Raw genomic sequence first — 24,530 nt, forward strand, 5'->3', positions numbered from 1 at the left:
CTCACCTATCACCTCCCAGTGCCTCACTTCATCCCACACTCCCCCACCCACCCTCCTTCTATCCCTCACCTTGTCTCACCTATCACCTCCCAGTGCCTCACTTCATCCCACACTCCCCCACCCACCCTCCTTCTATCCCTCACCTGGTCTTACCTATCACCTCCCAGTGCCTCACTTCATCCCACACTCCCCCACCCACCCTCCTTCTATCCCTCACCTTGTCTCACCTATCACCTCCCAGTGCCTCACTTCATCCCACACTCCCCCACCCACCCTCCTTCTATCCCTCACCTGGTCTCACCTATCACCTCCCAGTGCCTCACTTCATCCCACACTCCCCCACCCACCCAACTTCCCACTCACCTTGTCTCACCTATCACCTCCCAGTGCCTCATTTTGTTCCCACCCCCATACCACAGTTCCCCTCACCTACCACCTTGCAGCTTGTCCTCATTCCCCTCCCCCACCTTTCGATTCTGGCTTCTTCCCCCCTTCCTTTCCAGTCCTGATGAAGAGTCTTGACCCAAAACATTGACTGCTCAGTCTCCTCCATATGCGTGGCACAGTTGCAATGGTTAGCACAACGCTTTATAGTACCAGTGACCCGGGTTCAATTTCTGCTGTTGCCTGTTTGGAGTTCGTACGTTCACCCTGTGACTGTGTGGGTTTCCTCAAGGTGCTCCGGTTTCCTCCCATGGTCCAAAGGTGTACCATTTGGTAGGTTAATTGGTAAATTGTTCCAAGATTCGGCTAGGGTTAAGTCAGGGGTTGCTGTGAGGAGTGTCTCAAAGGGCTCGAAGGGACTGTTCTGTGCTGTATCTCAATAAATAATTAAATACGATGTTGCCTGACCCGCTGAGTTCCTCCAGTACTGTGTGTGTGTGGCTCAAGACCTCCAATGTCTGCAGGGAGAGGAGAGAGAGTTAATTTGAATGCGATGCAATTGAGGTTGAACCAAGGTGTACAGCATTATGGTGTACAAACTTATCAGATCTGGACTGAATAAACAATTCTGTTTCCTTTGGCAGAGCTGACAGTAAATATCAGTTTGAGCTTTTGTTAACTAGCAATCGGATCTGAAGAGGGTTTATGTATCAACCTTGTCAAGTCATGTTGTAGCTGTATGAAACTTTGGAAGCAACCTGCCTTTTCCAAAATCTCCCCTGAGAAGTGCCCTGGGACTATTAAAACAAGAATTTCACAGTTTCTTCCACTAAGAGGACCACAGAATTGTCACAGTTTGGAGGCTTGCTCACCTCAAAGACCCGGAGAGCTATGCTGGCTGGATCTGGGCTTCATGCTTTGGCTCTTGGTAGGGTCACCCATGCCAAACAGGTCAAAGGGTAAAGGCCAGACTAAGAGTGGCCCACCGCTCCTCCAGGTTCAGGCGTTCAGCCCAGGGCTCACGACCCTGACTGGTCAAACAAAATTGTTACGGAAACAGCAATGAAGAATTCTTCTACATCTGAGTGTGACGGTATTCTTGAGTCTCCACCCGGGACTTGTATAACTGACAGTAGTGAAAACCAAGAGGAAGCTACTGACACAATGACGGAAACCCTGAACACCGCCACAGATGCAAGACCTTCATTGTTGTTCTAAGCACCAACAGTGTTACAGGCAGTAAGTGTTCATGCCCTCATGAAAGTTTATTCCCTGAGGCAGTTAATCTGATTAAACGTTCTAGTTACACCTCCCCCACCCCCTTTATTTTTACCCCAGTCACTGGAAAATATTTTAAGCCACTTTTTATAATTTTGTTTACATTCTAAATACATGTTTTTTTGTATTTATCTGCATTTTATTCCATATCCACCCTTTAACCTCTAGCTTCATATTTTACAGAATTCCTAATTCTTTGCGATTGATGAATGGTGTTGTCTTTTGTTGCGTGTTGTGTCTTTACCAAAGCACGGCAAATCCCCAAAACATGGTTCAGGAACAATTATTACCCCTCAGCCATCAGGGTCTTGAACCAGAGGGGATAACTTCTCTCATCTTCAGTCACCCCATCATTGAAATGTTCCCAGACCTTATGGGCTCACTTTCAAGCACTCTTCATCTCCTGTTCTTGATATTTATTACTTGGTTATTTATTATTAGTATGTCTTCTTTTTGGTATTTGCTGAATTTGTTGTCTTTTGCGCTCTGGTTGAATGCTCAACTTGCTACGGCCTTTCACTGATTCTATTACTGTTATTTCACGCTCTCTTCCATTTCACGCATGCCTGCTCTTACCCCATCCTCCCGCCACCCTACCAGGGATAGGGTACCTCTTGCCCTCACCTACCATCCCACCCGCTTCTGCACATAATTCTCCTCAACTTCTGCCACCTCCAAAGGCACATCTTTCCCTCCCCCTGACTTTCTTCTTTCCACGGGGATCGTTCCCTACGCGACTCCCTTGTGTATTCGTCCCTCCCCACTGATCTCCCTTCTGGCACTTATCTTTGCAAGCAGAACAAGTGCTACACCTGCCCCTATGCCTCCTCCCTCACTACCATTCAGAGCCCCAAACAGTCCTTTCAGGTGAGGAAACACTTCATCTGTTGGGGTCATCTGCTGAGTCCGGTGCTCCTGTTGTGGCCTCCTGTATGTCAATGAGACCTAAAGTAGATGAGGAGACTGCTTCATCGAGGATCTACGCTCCGTTTGACAGAGAAAGCAGGATCTCCCAGTGGCCCCCCATTTTAATTCCACTTCCCATTCCCATTCTGATATGTCCATCCATGGCCTCCTCTATTGTCATGATGAGGCCATACTTAAGTTGGAGGAGCAACACCTTATATTCTGTTTTGGTAGCCTCCAACCTGATGGCATGAACATCAATTTCTCAAACTTACAGTAATGCCCCCCACCCCTCTCTTCACCACTTCCCATCCCCTTTTCCCACCCATCACATCTTTTCCTTTCTTCCATGTCCTGCTGTCTCTTTCACCAATCAACTTCCCAGTTCTTCACTTTACCCGTCCCCCTCCAGCTTTCACCTGTTGCCTGGTGTTTCTCTCTCCCTTACCCCCACTTTTTAAATCTACTCTTCAGCTTTTTCTCTCCCGTCCTGCCAAAGGATCTCGGCCAGAAACGTCGACTGCACTTTTTTCCCCATGGATGCTGCCTGGCCTGCTGAGTTCCTCCAGCATTTTGGGTGTGTTGCTCGGATTTCCAGCATCTGCAGATTTCTTTTCTTGATTGCTTTTACAGTTATTATTCTATTATGGATTTATTGCTTATGCTGATAAAAAAAAATAATCTCAGCATTGTATGTGGTGACATATATGTTAGTTTGTTCATTATGTGCCATATTGTATGACGTAGACAGTCATGGCCTTCCCATGACCATAACCGTTCTTGGCACTCTTTTCCATTGCCTTCTGGGAAACATTTTCCTTTTATCGTTGCACAGTTTGTTGTCTTCTGCACTCCTGATTGATCTTTCATTGATTCTGTTATGGTTACTGTTCTATAGATTTGCTGAGTATGCCCGCAGGAAAGTGAATCGCAGGGTTGTATGTAGTGGCATATATGTCCTTTGATAATAAAATTTACTTTGGTCTTTGGACATGTAAAAGTACATGCCAAGTAAAGTTGGTTCTCGAAGTAGATCCTTGAATACTCTGTGCCGTTCTGGTCACTGTGTTGCAGGGGGGATGTGGAGCTGACTTTGGCGAGGCTTTATAACAGCGGTTCCTAACTTTTTTTTAGCCGTGGAGCCTTACCATTAACCAAGGGGTCTGTGGACGCCCTGGTTTACGAGGATGCTGCCAGGATAAGAGGGCAAGTATGAGGAGAGGTTAGGTTGCTTGCTCTGGGATGTTGGAACCAGAGGTGGCAAGCCAATAGAAGTTTATTAAATTCTGAGAGGCAGAGATAGTGTTGATAGTCTTGTCCTTAGAGTGGAAACATCGAATATTAGAGGGCGTAGCCTTAAAGTGAGAGAGGGTAAGTTTAAAGGAGATCGCTTGGGTTCCCTCCATTTACCCTGGTTTCATGCCATATTCCAAAGACTGTTGGGTTAATTGGTCTTACTTACTTACTGCCCATTACGTTGCTGGCATTTAGGGCTGCAATGACAGTCCTCCTTCTCTGTCTGTCCATATAGTGGCACACAGATGTAGAAAGATTCTTCATTGCTATTTTTGTAACGATTTTTTTTGACCAGTCAGGGTCGTTAGCCCTGAGCTGAACCCCCGAACCTGGAGGACCGGTGGGCCACTCTTCGTCTGATCTCGTCCCTTTGACCTGTTTGGCATGGGTGATCCTACGCATAAAGCCCTGACTCCAGCCAACATCGCTCTCTGGGTCATTGAGGCATGCAAGCCTCCAAAACCTACAACAAGGTTGTGGTCCTCTTGGAGGAGGTTAATTGTTCATATGGGTGTAATTGGGTGGCGTGGGGTCGTGGAACGGAAGGACCTGTTAACATACTGTATCTCTGAGAAAAGTGTGTACAGGATTACGTGTTATAGTTACAGGGAAATTGCAGTGCAGGTAGACAGTAAGTTACAAGGCCATATTGAGGTTAAGAGTTCAACTTGTCTCTCTCTCTCTCTTTCTGAGTTGGGTAATGGATCATGGATGTTGCATGCTAGCTGTCGGTAGGCAAACGTGCCAGGGCAGGAAGACATGGAGAGCAAGCTGTTGCCCATGTAGCAGGCTCCTCTTCTCCACGCAGCCGATGAATCCAAAGGAACGGCAGGGACCGATACATTTTGCTACCAGAAGCAACTCGGGCATTGCCAGTCGGTGTAGGACTGCCTTAGGGACTCCAGCTCTGGATTTCTTCTCAGACTTTACTCCCGAAGCCTTTCCCATGACCGGGTATGGCCGCAAGGCAGGAGAGGCCCAATCTGCCCAAAGCGACTGTCTTTAAGGCACCAGTGAGCCACCTTTTCCCTTTCTCCTGTCAGTAGAAATGGTTCTGCCATGCCACAGGTGAAAGACAGGAGGTTGTCAGAGGCCATTGGGAGCATTTAATAGGGAGTGGCTAGAACAACCTTAAAGAACCATCTTTCTGTACAAGGTCTAGAGTGGCAGGATAGGATCTGTCCTGGAGGCTGGTGGTACATGTTCCTGGACATTTATGCCTTCTTCCCAATGGGAGAGGGGAGAATGACTGGAGTGGTCGGGTCTTTGATGATGCTGGCTGCTTTACTGAGCCAGCAAAAAGTGTACTACAGATGTAGTCCATGGAGGGAAGGCTGGCTTTCATGAAGTGTTAAGCTTTTCCTGTTTCCTCCAGGTGCTCCAGATTCTTCCCACGTTCCAAAGAGGTACAGTACCATGCAAGTCTTAATTACACACTCACACACACACACACACACACACACACACACACACACACACACACACACACACACACACACACACTCACACACACACACACACACACACACTCACACACACACAGACACACACACACACACATACACACATACACACACACACTCACACACACACACACATACACACACACACACACACACACATACATACACGTACACACATATACACACACGTACACACACAGACACACACACGTACACACATATACACACACAGACAGACACACACACATACATACATACACACAGACAGACAGGCGCGCATGCACACACACACACACATATACACACACAGAAAGACAGACACACACACACATACATAGACAGACAGACAGACAGACACACACACACACACACACACAAACACACATAAACACATGTGTGTGTGTGTGTGTGTGTGTGTTTATAATTGGTGTGCTTCAGACTTTTGCACAGTACTGTAGTAATTTTATGTATTGTACTGTACTGCTGCCACAAAAACCCCACAATTTTCATGACATACGAGTGATGATGAACCAGATTCTGATATGGGTCTGAGAGCGGGAAGAGGGCAGGGAGAGGGGAATCACGGTTGGGAAAAGGGGAAGAGAGAGGGGAGGAAACACCAGAGAGACATTCTGTAATGGTCAATAAACCAATTGTTTGGAATCGAATGACCTCTCCTGGTGTCTCAGGGCTGGGTGTGTCTGCACCTGTGCCACCACTCGTCCCTGGCACTCCTTCTCTGCCACCTGTCCCATACCCCTCCCATGGTGCTCCACCCTCGTCATTCCCAACATCCTTTGCTCCTACCGGATTTACAAATTTACTCTCCACTCCATGTTGACAAATACAGTACTGTGTAAAAGTCTTAGGCACCCTAGCTATATATATGTGTCTACGACTTTTTCACAGTACTGTATGGGTCAATTCATCCCGTGGGTGTGATTCTGCAGCGGGGCTTCGTTGGGCCAGAAAGGCCTGTTGCTGAGCTGTATCTCTAAGTTAAAAGAAATTGTCTTCTTCAGCAGTTCCTATTTCAACGACTGGACTAATCTGTTACAGCATTTCGTGTGTCAACAGGGAGCAGCTTCGGTTGAAAACTCCTGTCTTATTTGCAAAGGTTTCACATACATGCCAGCAGATTTTATATTGCAATAATTTGTTTGGTTATGGCTAATTTAAATTAATTGGCAAAACAGTTAGCTGATGAGAGTTTTACCTCTCAGCGTTCTGGTCTCTGCTGTCGGAAAGGTCTGAGGAATCCAGTTTAGGAATAATTTCCCAAAGGACGCTGGGCAAAGGTGCAAAGAGGAAAGAAATTGGAGCAAAGACAGAGGAGGGGAGAGGCTGTAATCAGTTATCTCATCATGGGCCTGGCACCTGATTGTCTACCTGCACAGCACAAAACAAAAGTTCAAAGTTAAATCTTTTATCCGAGTACGTAGATGTCATTCATTTTCTGTGGGCAAAATGAGCAAATCTGTAAAACAGTAAGTGTAAACATCAGGAACTGTAAGCAAACTGTGCAAATGCAGATATAAATAAATAGCAATAAATAAAGAGCATGAAATAACGATATTACAGAGCCCTTAAATGAGCAAATGAGTCAATTAGTTGCACTGGTGTAATTCAGCAGCGGGGGCTCGTTGGGCCGGAAGGGCCTGTTACTGAGCTGTATCTCTAAATTAAAAGAAATTGTCTTCTTCAGCAGTCTCTATTTTAACAACTTGACTAATCTGTTACAGCATCTCGTGTGTCAAGGGCCTGATGGTTGAGGGGTAGCAACTGTTCTTGAATCAGGTGGTGTGAGTCCTGAGGCTCTTGTACCTTCTACCTGACGGCAGGAGCGAGAGAAGAGCACGGCCTGGGTGGTGGGGATCTCTGATAGTGAATGCTGCTTTCCTACGTTACAAGTGAATGATATTAAATACTTTATTAATAACATTTTTTTGTAAAAGATTTATGGTAAGCAATCACCCCAAACAAGGGATGAGCAAGTGAGGATGAGGCTGAGTCAAGGGTCTAAGTGTGCGAGTGTGAGGCTAAGTTGAGGCACGATCTATGCATATTCGAGGCAAAGTCGGGGCGAGCAGAGGTGAGGCAGATTCGAGGCCCGCCCACCTAAACTGAGAGCAAGGTTTGATCGATCTATGATCTGGGCCGATTTGGAAAGGTCGGATACGGGCTGAAACATGGTGGCAGGGTCCAGGTCTTGAGTGTACCGATGCAATAGGGCGTGGGTCCTGGTACGAAGAACAACCCGATGATTGGACGATTTAAACACTAGGCCAGATGGTTTGAAAAGGCAGAGTGTCGGGACCAGAGGCAAGGATCGGGCCAATCCTGCTCGATTCTCCCCTACGTTTACCCAGCTTTGCGCTGAACTGAGGCCGAGGCTGCGGCCTGCTCCGCTGTTTGTGTCTATGGATTCACTTTTGTCCTAAATGTTCTTTGTTACTTTTATTGTTTGCACGATTTGTTTTTCTCTCTGTGTGCATTGGGTGTTTGACAGTCTTTTTTTTAATGGGTTCTTTGGGGTTTCTTTGTTTCATGTCTGTCTGTAATGTGACAAATCTTGAGGGTGTACAATGCATACCTATTTTGATCATAAATGAACTTTGAACTTTACCTGTTAATCATAACACTTTGTTCTGCATGCTCTTTTCGCTCATCCCTTCGTACTATGTCAACATACATATGTTTTAATTTTTTTCCCTGGGTAGAAATGGCTAAAATGGAGAGGTCATAATTTTAAGGCCATGGACTCCTACCATTAACTGAGGGGTCTGTGGACCCCAGGTTGGGAATCTCTGTTTGGAAGAACGTACAGGGAGCTTGTTAGCGGCAAGTTTTTTCACACAGAGAATGGTGCGTGTTTGGAATGTGCTATGCAAGAAATTCAGGTACGACCTATGAAAGGCTATTTAAGACCACCTATACAATTCCGACTGAGGGTAGAGATGGAATTGGATGCATGTCAGCTCCTACAGGGTTTGCAGGCCATTTCTACAATGCGAGACTTATCATCATGAGTGATACTTCACTCCCAGGTGAGATCAACGCCTTTCATGCACACTTTGAAAGGGATAGTAAAACTATGCTTGTGTGACTCTCTGCCCTGTCTGGTGACCCTGTGATCTCTACCCCAGGAGCTGACGTCAGAACATCGTTCCAGAGGGTGAACACTCACAAGGTGCGGGGCCTTAATAATGTACCTGAAAAGGCTCTGAAAATCTGTGCCAAACGTCTGGACATCTTCGATCCCTCATTCCTGCAGTCAATGGCTCCGACCCGCTTCAAAAGAGCACCAACTGTACCAGAGCTCAAGAAGAACACAAGAACATAAGAAATAGGAGCAGGAGTCGGTCATCTTGCCCATCGAGCCCACTCCGCCATTCAATAAGATCATGGCTGACCTGGCCATGGACTCATCTCCACCTACCTGCTTTTTCCCCATAACCCTTAATTCCCCTACAATGCAAAAATCTATCCAACCTTGTCTTAAATGTATTCATTGAGGTAACCACTGTTTCGTTGGGCAGAGAATTCCACACATTCACCACTCTCTGGGAGAAGCTTTCCTCCTCATCTCCATCGTAAATCTACTCCCCCGAATCTTAAGGCTTTGTCCCCTAGGTCTAGTCTCACCCACCAGTGGAAACAACTTTCCTGCCTCTATCTTATCTATTCCTTTCATAATTTTATATGTTCTATAAGATCTCCTCTCATTCTTCTGAATTCCAGTGAGTACAGTCCCAGGCGACTCAATATCTCCGCATAGTCTAACCCCCTCATCTCTGGAATCAACCTGGTGAACCTCCTCTGCACCGCCTCCAAAGCCAATTTTTCCTTCTTCAAGTAAGGAGTCCAGAATTGTACGCAATACTCCAAGTGTGGCCTCACTAGTACCCTGTGCAGTTGCAGGGCAAACTGCCTCAATGGCTATCGTCCAGTGGTACTCACATCTGCTGTGATAAAGTGCTCTGAGAGGCTGGTCACGGTTAGAATTAACACCTGTCTAAGCAAGAGACAGGGCCTACCACAACAGGTCTACAGTGGATGCAACTTCAGCCTTGGATCACCTGGACAATAGCAATACCTGCATAAGACTGTTGTTTATTGACTCCCTCCAATCATTAGTAATTAGAATTACTTAGTAATTACATTACTTAGTAATGTAATTAGTTTTGCTATAATAAGTGTTTGGGACACTGGAAAAATGTTGAATTTCCCCTTGGGGATGAATAAAGTATCTATCTATCTATCTATCTATTAAGCTCCAAAACCTGGGCCTCTGTACCTTTCTCTGCAAATGGATCCTTGGCTTCCTCGTTGGGAGACCACAGTCTGCAGATCAGAAGCAACACCTCCTCCTCGCTGACAATCAGCACTGGCGTACCTCAAGGGCATGTACTTAGCCCACTGCCCTGCTCTCTCTACACCCACGATTCTGCAGTTAGATGCAGCTCAAATGTCATCGACAAATTTGCCAACACCACAACTGGGAGAAATGCAAAGAGACCTAAGAGTCCTAGTTCACCAGTCAATGAAGGTGAATGAGCAAGGGCAACAGGCAGTGAAGAGGGCAAATGGAATGTTGGCCTTTGTTACAAGGGGAATTGAATACAAGAGCAAGGATGTCCTTTTGCATTTGTACAGGGCCCTGGTGAGACCACACCTGGAATATTGTGTACAGTTTTGGTCTCCAGGTTTAAGGAAGGACATTCTGGTAATTGAGGAAGTGCAGCGTAGATTCATTAGGTTGATTCCTGGGATGGCAGGGCTGTCTTACGCAGAGAGATTGGAGAGATTGGGCTTGTACATGCTGGAATTGAGGAGATTGAGAGGGGATCTGATTGAAACGTTTAAGATAATTAAAGGATTTGATAGGATTGAGGCAGGAAATATGTTCCAGATGTTGGGAGAGTCCAGTACCAGAGGGCATGGATTGAGAATAAGAGGTCAGTTATTTAAAACAGAGTTGAGGAAGAGCTTCTTCTCCCAGAGAGTTGTGGAGGTGTGGAATGCACTGCCTCAGAAGACGGCGGAGGCCAATTCTCTGGATGCTTTCAAGAAGGAGCTGGATAGATATCTGATGGATAGGGGAATCAAGGGATATGGGGACAAGGCAGGGACTGGGTATTGATAGTGAATGATCAGCCATGATCTCAGAATGGCGGTGCAGACTGGAGGGGCCGAATGGTCTACTTCTGCACCTATTGTCTATTGTCGGCAGAATATCAGATGGTGACAGGGAGGCGTACAGGAGCGAGGTAGATCAGCTGGTTAAGTGGTGTTGCAATAACACCTTGCACTCAATGTCAATGGGACCAAGGGACTGATGGTGGACCAGGAAGGGAAAGTCGAGGGAAAACGTACCGGTCCTCACTGAGGGATCAGCAGTGGAAAGGGTGAGCAGTTCCAAGTGGCAAGGTGCCAACATCTCTGAAGGCCAACCTACTGACGCAATTACAAAGAAGGCAGGAAAGCAGTGATTCTTCACTCGGAATTTGAAGAAAATTGGTATGTCACCTAAAACACTCATAAATTTTTACAGATGTACCAACGCAGCATCACCATCTGGTGGGTGGTGTGGGGAGGGGCGTGGGGACATGCTACTAAACAGGATCAAAGTAAGCTGCTGAGAATTGTAACGTTAGTTTGGTCCATTATGGACACTAGGACATCTTTGAAAGGTGATGTCTCAGAAATACTGCATCCATCATTAAGGACATCCATCACCCAGGACATGTCCTTTTCTCATTGCTACCATCAGGAAAGAGGTACAGGAGTTTAAAAACACATACACAATGATTCAGGAACAGCTTCATCTCCTCTAGCATCAGATTTCTGAATGAACCCATGAACGCTACCTCAATATATTTTTCATTTCTTTTTGCTCTTCTTATTTAATTTACTTTTAAAAATATATTCATTCAGTCATTCATTATATTCCATGTCGTATGAGATCATCATTTTGTGATGTGTAGTATGACATCATCATTATGTGCCATGACGTGGGCGATCATGGTCTTGACCATGGCTGTTCTTGGCAAACTTTTCTACAGAAGTGGTTTGCCATTGCCTTCTTCTGGGCAGAGTCTTTACAAGATGGGTGACCCCAGCCATTATCAATACTCTTCAGAGATTGTCTGCCTGGTGTCAGTGGTCAAATAACCAGGACTTGTGATGTGCACCGGCTGCTCATATGACCATCCACCACCTGCTCCCATGGCTTCACATGACCCTGACTGATCAGTTGGGGGGGGGGGTGTTAAGCAGATGCTACACCTTGCCTAAGGGTGACCTGTAGACTAGTGGAGGGAAGGAGTGACTTACACCTTCTTCGGTAGGGTCATATCTCCTCCCTGCCACCCAATGGCACTAGACAGTTTAAATGGTCTGGCACAGACTGGATGGGCTGAAGGGCCTATTTCTGTGCTGTAGTTTAGACTCTAAGCTGTGCTCAGTGAATTTCTTTTGATTCTGCCTTGTTGCTGCCACCTGTCATAAAATCGATCCTTCTTTTTGCTAAAACATTTGAACAATGTGAACAATGTCAAGTTCATGGAGAGTGATTATCCCGGTGCACAAAGCAGAGGAGGAGGAAGTTTGTTTTCAGTGTGATTGATGCTTACCAAAGAATATTTTACAACAAGACCATCCAGCTGGAAGCTGAACCTCAGGGAGGAGGCAACAATGCTTGGGGACTTTGCCTGCTACCGATCACGGCATCTTACACGATCGACAGTGAAAGAGTCTCACGGAAGGAAACGAAAAGAAACTGATTGTCGAGTCTAATCCCTCAGGTTCTTGCTGATCCTCCAGAACAATCACAAATGATGGCACTTTGAAGCTAACACTTCGAGGTGTGATACACAGTACTAACACTGTTTTATCCCTTACTGTGAAACACGAAGAATCAATTACTCGTAGATCTATCAGTTCCTCTTCCCAGAAGATCTTACGTACTTGGTGCATTATTTCACAGTGCTGAGCAAGAATCCTGCAGCTATTTTTTATGTTGCTTTTATTTATTTATGGGAGTAGGCTTGTCCGGAATAGGCTTGTCATATGGGGAGCGTTTGATGGCTTTGGGGCTCTACCCACTGGAATTCAGAAGAGTCAGGGGGGACCTTATTGAAACCTATCGATTGCTGAAAGGCCTTGATAGAGTGGATGTGGAGAGGATGTTCCCTATGGTGGGGGAGTCTAAGGCCAGGGGACACAGCCTCAGAGTAGAGGGGCGTCCTTTTGGAATGGAGATGAGGAGGAATTTCTCCAGCTAGAGAGTGGTGAATCTGTGGAATTCTTTGCCACAGGCAGCTATCGAGGCTGAGTCTGTACATATACTTAAGGCAGAGGTTGATAGATTCTTGATTGGTCAGGGCATGAAGGGATACAGGGAGAAGGCAGAAGATTGGGGCCGAGAGGGAAAATGGATCAGCCATGATGAAATGTCAGAGCAGACCCAATGGCCCAAATGGCCTAATTCTGCTCCCATATCTTATGGCCTTCTGGTCTTATGGAATTGTGCTTGTATTTACTTCTTCACGATCTACGTTGGTGATATGAAACCAGATTCTGAAACTGATGAAGTGACAGGGAGCAAACCACACAGAATGGAAGTCAAAACTGAACCTAGGTCAGTGGAGCTAAAGGGCAGCAGATCTGTTAGCTACACCAGTGAGGTTTTCAAACTGGTGCTTATAAGGGTTGTAAGTTCTGGTTCTTTTGCTTATAGTACTTCCCACTGAAGTAAAGAAAAATTTTGTTTAAACGCCGCAGCTTATATTTGCTCTGTAAAGCTTTATGTCTGGGGATTTTCTTGAAGAGCGTCATTTACCAGAAGCTTATTTTGAGACGAGCTTACTGTTTAATTCCTTTTCAGTGGTCGGTGTAGCAGACTTTGTTTGTTCTGCATTTTCCAAAGGAACTTGGCATTCTTCAGTGGTTCAATGGATCAATTTAATATCAGAGAATGTTTACAGTATACAACCTGAAATTCTTACTCTTCAAACACACCCAGGAAAAAAAAACCCAAAGAATGAATGATAGAAACATCAGAACCCCAAAGCCCCTCTCCCCTCCCACACACGAGCAGCAACAAAGGCATGAGCTCTCCCCCTCCCCCTCGTTTGTTCCAAAAAAAGTCACCGACACCCCCCTCCACCATGCAAACAACAGCAAAGCCCCCAAAGAGACCCTGATCTAGGGTCCATCAAGAACTACAGTCCGCAACCCAACACTTCGATATCTCACACCATTGAGGGAGAGAGAAGACGCTCCTGCAAAAAGCAACGAGAGCAGGAGACCAGCAGCTCACGTTTTCGACGTTACAATCTTCCGTGAGTCCCCTGACTCGAGGAGCGACAGGCTCTCACTCCCTATCAGAAAGAGAGAGGGAGAGGATTGCTTGAGTACAGGGGCCTTCTCCTGACCTTAGCGCACAAGGCCTGCTTCAGTCTCCCGCAATGCTTTCGCTTGTGACACTGGTGAAGAACCAGGTCGTCCGTGGGGTTGTAGTCTGAAAGCGTCCATCTTCCAGGCCAAACCTGAAGATATCATAAAATCAGGCCCGATCATCCCCACAAAATCTGGATGTTGTATTTTGAAAATCGTTTTGATGAATTTGAGTCTGTGATGAGGAAGGCGAATGCGCTAGCATTCATTTCGAGAGGACTGGAATAAAAGGATGTAATGTTGAGGCTTTATAAAGCACTGGTGAGGCCTCACCTGGAGTATTGTGAGCAGTTCTGGGCCCCTTATCCTAGAAAGGACGTGCTGACATTGTAGAGGGTTCAAAGGAGGTTCACAAAAATGATTCCAGGATTGAGCTGTTTATCATATGAAGAGTGTTTGATGGCTCTGGGCCTGTATTCACTACAAATTCAGAAGAATGAGGGGTCCTCATTGAAACCTATCGAATGGTGAAAGGCCTCGATAGAGTGAATGTGGAGAGGACACTTCCTATGGTATGGGAGTCTAAGATCAAAGGACGCAGTCTCAGAATAAAGGGACATCCTTTTAGAAAGAAGTTGAGGAGAAATTTCTTTAGCCAGAGAGTGGCGAAACTGTGGAATTCATTGCCAAGGCAACTTGGAGGCTAAGTCTTTATGTATATTGAAGGCAGAGATTGATAGATTCTTGATTAGTCGGGGCATAAAGGGATACAGGGAGAAAGCAGGAGATTGGGTGAAAGGGGAAAATGGATCAGCCATCATGAAATGGTGGAACAGATGCAATGGGCCGAATGGCCTAATTATGCTCCCATATCTTATGGTCTGATGGAATTGAGTTTATATTTACTTCTGCAAGAGTCAGAGTGATAAATAAATGAACAAGATTTACAGCAGTATGGTTTTCAATAACGTTAAAGCTGTTGTCACTGGTGGTTTTGTGGGCCGGGTACAAGGTTGTCCTAGGTTACGATGGGCATTGATAGGATGCTGAACTGGCCTGAGAAGTGGCAGATATAGATCAATTTGGAAAACTGTGAAATAATTCACTTTGGAAGGTGGAATTTGAAGGCAGAATACAGGGCTAAGGGTTGAGTGCTGTCGCAGCAACAACCCTGCACTGAATGTTAGTAAGACCACAGACTGCGGACTTCAGAAAGGTTAAGATGAGGGAACACAAGTGATGCACCATCAATAACTCTCGGAGACGAGGAGTGAACGATAAGCTTTTATTAGCAGCAAAAGGGAGCATGACTGAGGGAGGAGCAGTGCCTCCAATCGCCTTTATACAGGGGTCTGTGGGAGGAGCCACAGGAGCAGTCAGCAGAGGGCGTGTCCAGACAGGTATATGTAGTTCACCACAAGTCAATCCTCATCAAGGGATCAGAAGTGGAGACGGTGAACAATTTCAAGTTCCTGGGTGCCAATATCTCTTAGGACCTAACCTGGACCTAGCATATTGATGCAGCCATGAAGAAGGCACGACAGTGACTATATCTCATTCAGAGTTTGAGGAGGTTTGGTGTGTCACCAAAAGCAGTTGAAAATTTCTACAGATGTACCATGGAGATCATTCTGACTCTCTGCATGACTGTTTAGTATGGGGGCACCAAAATAAGCTGCAGAGAGTTGTAAACTCAGTCATCTCCATCATGGTCACCTGCCTCCATAGAATCCAGGACATCTCCAAGGAGCGATGCCTCAAAAAGGCAGCGTCCATCATTAAGGACCCCCATCACCCAGGACATGCCCTCTTCTCATTGCTACCATCAGGCAGGAGGTACAGAAGCCTGAAGCCACACACTCAGTGATTCAGGAACAGCTTCTTCCCCTCTGCCATCCGATTTCTGAAATTAAACCCATGAACACTACCTCACTACTTTTTTATTTCTATTTTTGAACGATTTACTTTAACTACTTGATATATATATACTTACTATAATTCACGGTTTTTTTCCTCTATTATTCTGTATTGCATTGTACTGCCGCTGCAAAGACAACAAATTTCGTGACACAAGCTGGTGATGTTGAACCTGATTCTGGTTCCCATTCTCGACAGTGCGGGGGAACAGAGGGCCCTTGGGGTCCCTCAAAGTTGAGGCGCGTTAATAGAGTGGTTATTTACTTGATTTTATTTATTGGGATACAGAGCGTAACAGGCTCTTCTGGCCTTTTGAGCCCCGCTGCCCTGGAATCCCTTGATTTAATCCTTGCCTAATCACGGGACAATTTACAATGACCAATTAACCTATTAACCTATACAATTTTGGACCGTGGGAGAAAACCAGAGCACCCAAGAGGAAACCCACGCGGTCATGGGAGGGAACATACAAATGCCTTAAAGGCAGCGGTGACCGTCGGCACTGTGCTGCCCACGACACCTTCATTACTTGTACAAATGAATTCAAGTACAGCTCGATAAAAGTCTAGTTAGATGACGCTTAAGAGTATTGTGTTCAGTTCTGGTCACCTCATTATAGAGAGGGTGTACAGCAGGCTTAGACCCTAAGACATAGGAGTAGAATTAGGCCATTCAGCCCATCGAGTCTGCTCCATCATTCGATCATGGCTGATCCTTTTAGCCCCTCCTCAGCCCCACTCCCCAGCCTTCTCCCCATAACCTTTGATACCATGTCCAATCAAGAACCTATCAATCTCTGCCTTAAATACACCCAACGACCTGGCCTCCACAGCTGCATTTGGCAACGAAGTCCACCAATTCACAACCCACTGGCTAAAGAAATTTCTCCACATCTGTTTTAAACGGATGCCCCTCTATCCTGAGGCTGAGCGCTCTAGTCCTAGACTCCCCCACCATGGGAAACACCCTTTCCACATCTACTCTGTCTAGGCCTTTCAACATTTGAAAGGTTTCAATGAGATCCCCCCCCCCCCCATCGTTCTAAATTCCAATGAGTACAGACCCAGAGCCATCGAACCTTCCTCGTATGATAATCCTTTCATTCCCGGAATCGTCCTTGTGAACCTCCTCTGAACCCTCTTTAGGATGCTGCCTAGATTAGAAAGCATGTCTTACGAGGACAGGTTGAACGATGTAGGGATTTTCTCTTTGGATCGAAGGGCCTGGACTGTGCTGTGCTGTTCTATGCTCTATTATACAAGACTGTGATGGTGCGTAAACTTCCTGCACAGCCAAAAGAAGCAATGATCAAGCTTAAGCCAGCTGTGGTTGGACAGGGAGCTGGGAGCCTTTGGCATCCAGCCACTCACAGCGAAGTGCTTCGTGTACCCAAGCAAAGTCCAGGATGAGCTGAGAATCAGGATCAGCAGGACAGCATGATAGCTTCGTGGCTAGCACAGCGCTTTGCCGTAGCAGCCACCTGGGTTCAATTCCCGCTGCCGCCTGTAAGGTGTTTGTATGCTCTCCCCGTCTGACCGTCTGGGTTTCCTCCCGGTGCTCCAGTTTCCTCCCACACTCCAATGACCTACCGGCTGGTAGGATAACTGGTCATTATAAATTGTCCGGTGACTAGGCTGGCATTAAGTTGGGGGTTGCTGGGCAACATGGCTTAAAGAGCTGGGAGGGATTATTCCATGCTGTATCTCAATAAATAAATAAATCAAAATCAGGTTTATTACCACTGACATATGTCATGAAATTTATTATTTTGTGGCAGTAATACATTGCAATACATAAAATATACTGTTAATTATAATATAAGTTATAAAATATATAAAAATAAATAAGCAGTACAAAATAGTGAAGTATTGTTTTTTGTCCATTCAGAAGTGCAATGGTAGAGGGTAAGAAACAATTTCTAAACTGTTAAGTGTATGTCTTCAGGCTCCTGTTCCACCTGCTCTGATGGTAGTAATGAGAAGAGGGCATGTCCAGTAGGTTGAGGGCTCATGATGATGGATGCCGCCTTGTTAAGGCATTGACTTTTGGAAATGTCCTGGACGCTAAGGAGGCTGGTGCCCATGACGGAACTGACTGAGTTTACAGCTCTCTGCAGCTTTTTCCCAGTCCTGTGCAGAGGCCCCTCCATTCCAGACAGAGGTGCCACCAGTCACTATGCTGTCCACGGTGCGTCTGTAGGAATTGCCGGAGATTTTGGTGACATCACCTCTGACTCCTAATTAGATCGGGAAAACTGCTGCCACTTTATAAGGCACGGAGAAAAGGGTGGCACAGTCAGTGAAACGCTCTTACAGCACCGGGGGCCAAGGTTCAATTCCCACCGCTGCCTGTTCTCCCTGTGATCATTTGGGCTTCGTTCTGGTGCTGCCGTTTCCTGCCACAGTCGCAGACATATCGGTTAGTTGGTTAATTGCTCACAAGGGTGTAATTGGGTGACACTGAGTCGTGGGGCTGGAAAGGGTCAAAGATGTATGGGTTCATAGGTTAATTGGTCACATGGGTGTAATTGGGTGGCGCAGGCTCGTAGGCTGTTACTGTGCTGTATCTATAAGTAGATCAGTAAGTTAATTTACTTATTTATTTTCAAGATATGAGTTTCACTGACAAGGCCAGTATTTATCATCCTTAATGAACTGCCCTTGAAAAAGTGGCAGAGAGCTGCCTTCAATTTCAACACACGCAGAACACTGGAGAAGCTCAGCAGGTCAGGCAGCATCTACGGAAATGAATAAACAGTCGACGTTTCGGGCCGAGACTCTTCTTCAGGACTGGAAAGGGAGGGCGAAGATGACAGGATAAAAAGGTAAGGGGAGAGGAAGGAGGCTATCTGGAAGATGATAGGTGAAGCCACGTGGGAGGGAAAGGTAAAGGGCTGGAGAAGAAGGAATCTGATAGGAGAGGAGAGTGGACTATAGGAGGAAGGGAAGGAGGACGGGACCAAGGGGGAAGTGATAGGCAGATGAGAAGAAGTAAAAGGTCAGGGTGAGGAATAGAGGAGGAAGGGGGGGTGTTAAGTGTTAACAGCAGGAGAAATCGATATTCACGCCATCAGGTTGGAGCCTACCCATATGGAATATAAGGTGTTGCACAGGAGGGGGCCATGGACCGGAACATCGAAGTGGGAATGGAGGGAATGGTGGGAATGGGCCACTGGGAATTCCCGCTTGTGACAGATGGTGCGGAGGTGCTCACCAAAGCATCTCCAGTTGTGCTGTTTGATTGGCCATTAAAGAGCCAATTACATGAGGCAGGCCTGAAACTCCAGAGACACCAGGCTGGGTAAGGAATTGGTTGATGGGCTAACTTTGTACATTCCCTCTAGATCAGGGGTTCCCAAACTGGGGTCCACGGATCCCTCACTTAAAGGTATCGGTCCATGGCATAAAAAAGTTTGGGAACACCTGCACTAAATCTATTCGACTCTCTTGTGTCTTTTAAGAACACTCCTAAAACCAGACCTTTTGACAATATACGAGGTCACCAGCTGGTGCAGCTCAGAGTTTAAAACAATTAATTTAGAGTTACACCACCCAGGCCACCCAATGACACCCATGAGACTAATTAACCTACTATCCTGTACATCTTTGGACTGTGGGAGGAAACTGGAACACCCGGAAAAAATCCGAGAGCATACAGATTCAGTGGGATTGAACCTGGGTCACTGGTGCTGCGATTGCAAAACTACCTTGCTTGTCCCATTGCGGCGTTTCAACGTTCAAAGTACATTTATTATCAACGTATGTGTAAGTTATACGGCCTTGAGACCCGTCTGCTCGTAGGCAGCCGCAGAGCAAGAAACCCAAAAGAAACTAATTTAAAAAGAAGTTCAACACTCAAAGAGCAGAGAAAGAGAAAGAGAAATCACTAACCATGCAAGTAATAAAAGCAAGCAAAAGCATTCAGAGTGAACATAGACCTGAAGCCCAGAGCGGCTGGTTTAGGCCCAAGGCCTCAGCCTCAGTTCATCACACAGTGGTTTAGGTGGATGGGCTCCAAAACTCCTCTACTCCAACTCCTTTCTGATTCGCTTGCTCCAACTCTTTCTCCGACTCCGACTCTGTCTCGAACATGCTTACATGCCTCAATCTCACTCCAGCTACTTCTGGGACATGCCTCGCTCTGACTTTGCATTGGACCTGCACACTTTAACCCTCTTCATTGTTTGTGGTGATAGTTTACCACAGAAAATATGTTATCTGATAATTCTTCAGAGGTATCTGTGTAGATTGCATAGTATTTCAGGTGCTGTACACTGTAGATGCACGGTACCATTGAAACAGCTGAGAGAACAAACATTACTGTTAGCGTGTCTGAACTTGGCAGGTTTGGAAAAACCCTCTCTCTGCTTCTTTCTGCGACAATGATCCAACCTCTCCCCTCTCCAACACCCTCATCCACCTGGCTGAACCCATTCTTAGCTTAGCAACGCACAGAGAAAAAACTGGGGTAACTCAACTGGTCAGGCAGCATCTATGGAGATGAATAAACAGTCGACTTTTCAGACTGAGGTATCAAAAATGAAGTTGGAGGTTAAAGTACTAATATGGAATAAAATATGCATAAGTACATAAATACAACATATATTTACAATGTAAACAGCCTTATAAAAAGCCACAACACACACAAAATGCTGGTGGAACACAGCAGGCCAGGCAGCATTTATAAGGAGAAGAACTGTTGACGTTTTGGGCCAAGACCCTTCATCAGGACTGATGAAGTCCTGATGAAGGGTCTCGGCCCAAAACATCGACAGTGCTTCTCCTTATAAATGCTGCCTGGCCTGCTGTGTTCCACCAGCATTTTGTGTGTGTTGTTGTTTGAATTTTCAGCATCTGCAGATTTCCTCGTGTTTGCGCTTTATAAAAAGCCACACACACACACACACACACACACACACACACACACACACACACACAAAATGTTGGAGGAACTCAGCGGGTCAGGCAGCACCTATGGAAATGAATAGTTGACGTTTTGGGCCGAGACCCTTCATTAGGACTGGAGGGGAAAATGGAAGACGCCAGAATAAAAAGGTGGGGTGGATGTGAGGGGAAGGAGGCTATCTGGAGGGTGATAGGTGAGCCAAGTGGGTGGGAAAGGTCAAAGGCTGGGAAGGAAGGAATCTGATAGGAAAGGAGAGTGGACCATAGGAGAAAGGGAAGAAGGAGGGGACCCAAGGGGAGGTGATCTGCAGGTGAGATGAGGTAAGAGACTAGAATGGGAAATAGAAGGGGGAGGAAAACTTTTTTTTTACCTAAATGGGAAATTGATATTCATGCTTTCAGGTTGGAGGCTACCCACCCAGATGGAATATAGGGTGTTGCTCCTCCACCCTGAGGGTGGCCTCATTCTGGCATAAGATGGTGAGGTTCTTACCTTAGCCAGCTACTCTTTTGACTCCTCTCACTTTCTCTGAATCAAAGGTGTAGCCATGGGTCTCAGCCAAGCTTCCCTTTTCGTTAGCTGAGTGGAAATACTTCCTGCAGTTGTGCAGAACAAACATATGCTTTAAGAAAACATTAAATAATTGGCATTGACTCATTTCTGTGGAATGTTTGCCTCAAATACTCACATTCTTTTATAACAGTGGTCGTGCTAGGTTGATCATTTGAGTTGAGTATGATGTTCTCCTAAGGGGTTGTCTATTGATGGGTCCTCTGGTGGCTGTAGAAAACCAGTCGGAATCAGGTTTAATATCACTAGCATACGTCATGAAGTGTGTTGTCTTTGCAGCAGAGGTAGAATGTAATATATAATAATAGAGAGAAAAACTGAGAATTATAGTTACATTAAATAAGTAGTGCAAAAATAGAAATAAAAAAAGTAGTGAGGTAGTGTTGATGGGGTCAATGTCCATTCAGAAATCAGATGGCAGTGGGAAAGAAGCTGTTTTTGAATCATTGAGTGTGCGCCTTTAGACTCCTGCACCTCCTCCCTGATGGTAGCAATGAGAAGAGGGTATGTCCTGGGTGATGAGGGACCTTAACGATGGACGCCACTGTTTTGAGGTGTCACTTCTTGAGGATGTCCAGGACTGTATGGAAGCTAGTGCCCGTGTTGGAACTGACTGAGTTTACAACTCTCCGCAGCTTATTTCAATCCTGTACAGTAGCAACTCCTCCATACCAGACAGTGATGCAGCCCATTAGAACACTCTCCATGGTACATTTGTAAAAATTGGTGAGTGTTTTAGGTGACGTACCAAATCTCCTCAAGCTCCTAATGAAATATAGCCGCTGTCGTGCCTTTTTTGTAGCTGGATCGATATGTTGGGTTCTGATTAGATTTCCAGAGATACTGACACCCAGGAATTTGAAATTGCTCACTCTCTCCACTTCTGATCCCTTTATGAGGACTGCTGTGTGTCCCTTCATCTTACTCTTTCTGAAGTCCACAATCAGTTGCTTGGTCTTATGGATGATGAGTGCAAGCTTGTTGCTGTGGCACCACTCAACTAGCCGATACCTCTCACTCCTGTACGCCCTCTCGTCACCATCTGAAATTCAGGAACTGTATATTCTCATGCGGTGTGGGTAAGAGTAAGCGGTGGCTGTGGTTAGTCATTGAGTCTTTTGGTTGTTCAGACTCGCCTCTCACAGCTGCCGTTTCTACTAGTGTCACAAGCAAGAGAAAATCTGCAGATGCTAGAAATTCAAACAACGCACACAAAATGTTGGAGGAATTCAGCAGGCCAGGCAGCATCTATAGAAAAGAGTACAGTCGACATTTTGGGCCAAGAACCTTCAGTCCGGCTGAAGGATCTCGACCCGAAAGGTCGACTGTACTCTTTTCTATAGCTGCTGCCTGGCCTGCTGAGTTCCTCCAGCATTTTGTGTGTGTTGTTTGTTCTAGAGTGGTGGGGTGGAGATATGTCTCTACCAAAGGAGGTGTAAGGCGCTCCTTCCCTCTGCTAGCCTGGAGGTCACCCTTGGGCGAGGTATAGCACCCGCTTAGCCCCCTGATCAGGGTCACATGAAGCCATGGGGGCAGGTGGTGGATGGTCGTATGAGCAGCTGGTGCACATCACAAGTCCTGGTTATGCAAACAATGACATCAGGCAGACAATCTCTGAAGGGTATTGACAATGACTGGGGTCACCCATCTTGTAAAGACACTGACCAGAAGAAGGCAATGACAAACCACCTCTGTAGAAAGAATTGCCAAGAACAATCATGGTCATGGAAAGATCATAATCCCCCACGTCATAAGACATGTCACGTAATGAATGAACTCTTGACATGGAGCCCACAGTGGAGGCAGTCAGGCAACTAGACTCACTGCAGTAGAGGTTTTGTTCCTGTTGAGCTACTGTTGCAAAAATTGCAATATCTCCATTAGACAGGATATTAAGAATAATTCAGGAGATTTAACACAGATGATTCAGTTGTGTAAGTCATAGTATCATTCCTGAATGTAACCAAGATCCTATCTGTGATGTTTTCCATGGAAATATGACAAATGCATTTGCTCTTTAAAATCTTTTTCAAAGAAAATCCATCCTTAATACGGTTAGTTGATTTTATGTAAATACCTACTTGGCAGAATCCTTACTGTCTCTTCCTCCCAGTCTCCACTCCCTTTGACTGGCTCAACCAAAAGCTGGTACATTTCTTCCCCTTCCATTTGGCTTTTTTTTCAGATTTCCAGCCAACGTATCAAAATGAAAACAACGAAAGCTTGCTGTTCTGCCCTTGCTCAAAGGTTTTCCCTGTTTTCTTAAGCGAGGCATAAAGGTAAACTCCAGTCCCCGCGTAGTAATAGTTTGAAGACTGTTTTACTGTTCACCAAAGCATTACAGTATGCAAGGAGTTGAGTTAAAAAATACGGTACTTCCTGGCGTTCCCATGAGAGATGGATTCAAATATTGATTAAACTTCCTTCAACGCTTAACAAACTATTTCTGATGAACAGCGACTAAATGAAATGTACAAGCGATATAAAAAATGGCCAACCTGATGTCAAAGGTCAATTGCTTAGCAACACAGTAATAAGTAATGAACAAGAACAGTAAACTTACAGGTAAGTGGTTTAATTCTTGTCAAAACCTAAAGAACCATAACCCTTTCTATAACAACTTCTGCTTCTAGATTTATATGGATTAAGGGTTCTTCATGGTGACCGAGTGTCTACATTCTGAAAGATGCTCGTGATCTTCCATTTAATCTTTCCCATTTTTTTGGTCATTTTCCTGGGGTGAGTTTTGCCTGGATCAGAGAGCATGCCTTATGAGAATAGGTTGAATGCACTTGGCCTTTTCTCCTTGGAGCGACGGGGATGAGAGATGATGTGATAGATGTGTATAAGATGATGAGAGGCATTGATCATGTGGATAGCCAGGGGCTTTTCCCCAGGGCTGAAATGACCAACATGAGGGGGCATAGTTTTAAGGTGCTTGGCAGGAGGTACAAGGGGATGTCAGTGTTAAGTTTTTCACACAGAGAGAGTGGTGGGTGTGTGGAATGCACTGCTGACTATGGTGGTCGGGATGGATACGATAGGCTCTTTTAAGAGACTCTTGGATAGGTACATGGAGCTTAGAAAAATAGAAGGCTATGCACTAGGGAAATTCTTGGCTGTTTCTAGAGTAGGTTACATGATTGGGACAACATTGTGGGCCAAAGAGCCTGTAATGTGCTGTAGATTTCTATGCTCTATGTTCTATGATTCGGAAAGATGGCAACGCACTTGGATGCGGAGGCCTCTCAGAGGCTAAGCAAAGGTGTTTTTTTCTTTGCTAAGAAGGTGCTGTGCCCTAAGAACTTCAGGTGCAGTGGATCCACCCCATCAGTGAGCTGCTCGTGGATCAGAGGAGCCAGCTGGGGAGTCCTGGATGTCAGGGGAGCTGGCTAGAGTGTCAGCAGAGCT

General features: G+C 45.7%; 1 long non-coding RNA gene across 2 annotated transcripts; it reads right to left on the reverse strand.

Moving 5' to 3' along the window:
- Positions 1–491: 491 nt before the first annotated feature.
- Positions 492–23,327, reverse strand: LOC132380427 (uncharacterized). 2 transcript variants are annotated; one of them, XR_009507761.1, is made up of 4 exons: positions 23,201–23,327; positions 21,238–21,329; positions 21,042–21,145; positions 492–902 (listed from the first exon to the last, which is right to left on the reverse strand). It is a non-coding gene; the product is annotated as an uncharacterized LOC132380427 (long non-coding RNA). The 2 variants fall into 2 exon arrangements; XR_009507762.1 differs by lacking the exon at positions 23,201–23,327 and having other exon boundaries at positions 21,238–22,331.
- Positions 23,328–24,530: the final 1,203 nt, after the last annotated feature.

The sequence above is a fragment of the Hypanus sabinus genome, chromosome 24 (genome assembly GCF_030144855.1).
Source record: "Hypanus sabinus isolate sHypSab1 chromosome 24, sHypSab1.hap1, whole genome shotgun sequence".
In the NCBI taxonomy this organism is placed as follows: domain Eukaryota; kingdom Metazoa; phylum Chordata; class Chondrichthyes; order Myliobatiformes; family Dasyatidae; genus Hypanus; species Hypanus sabinus.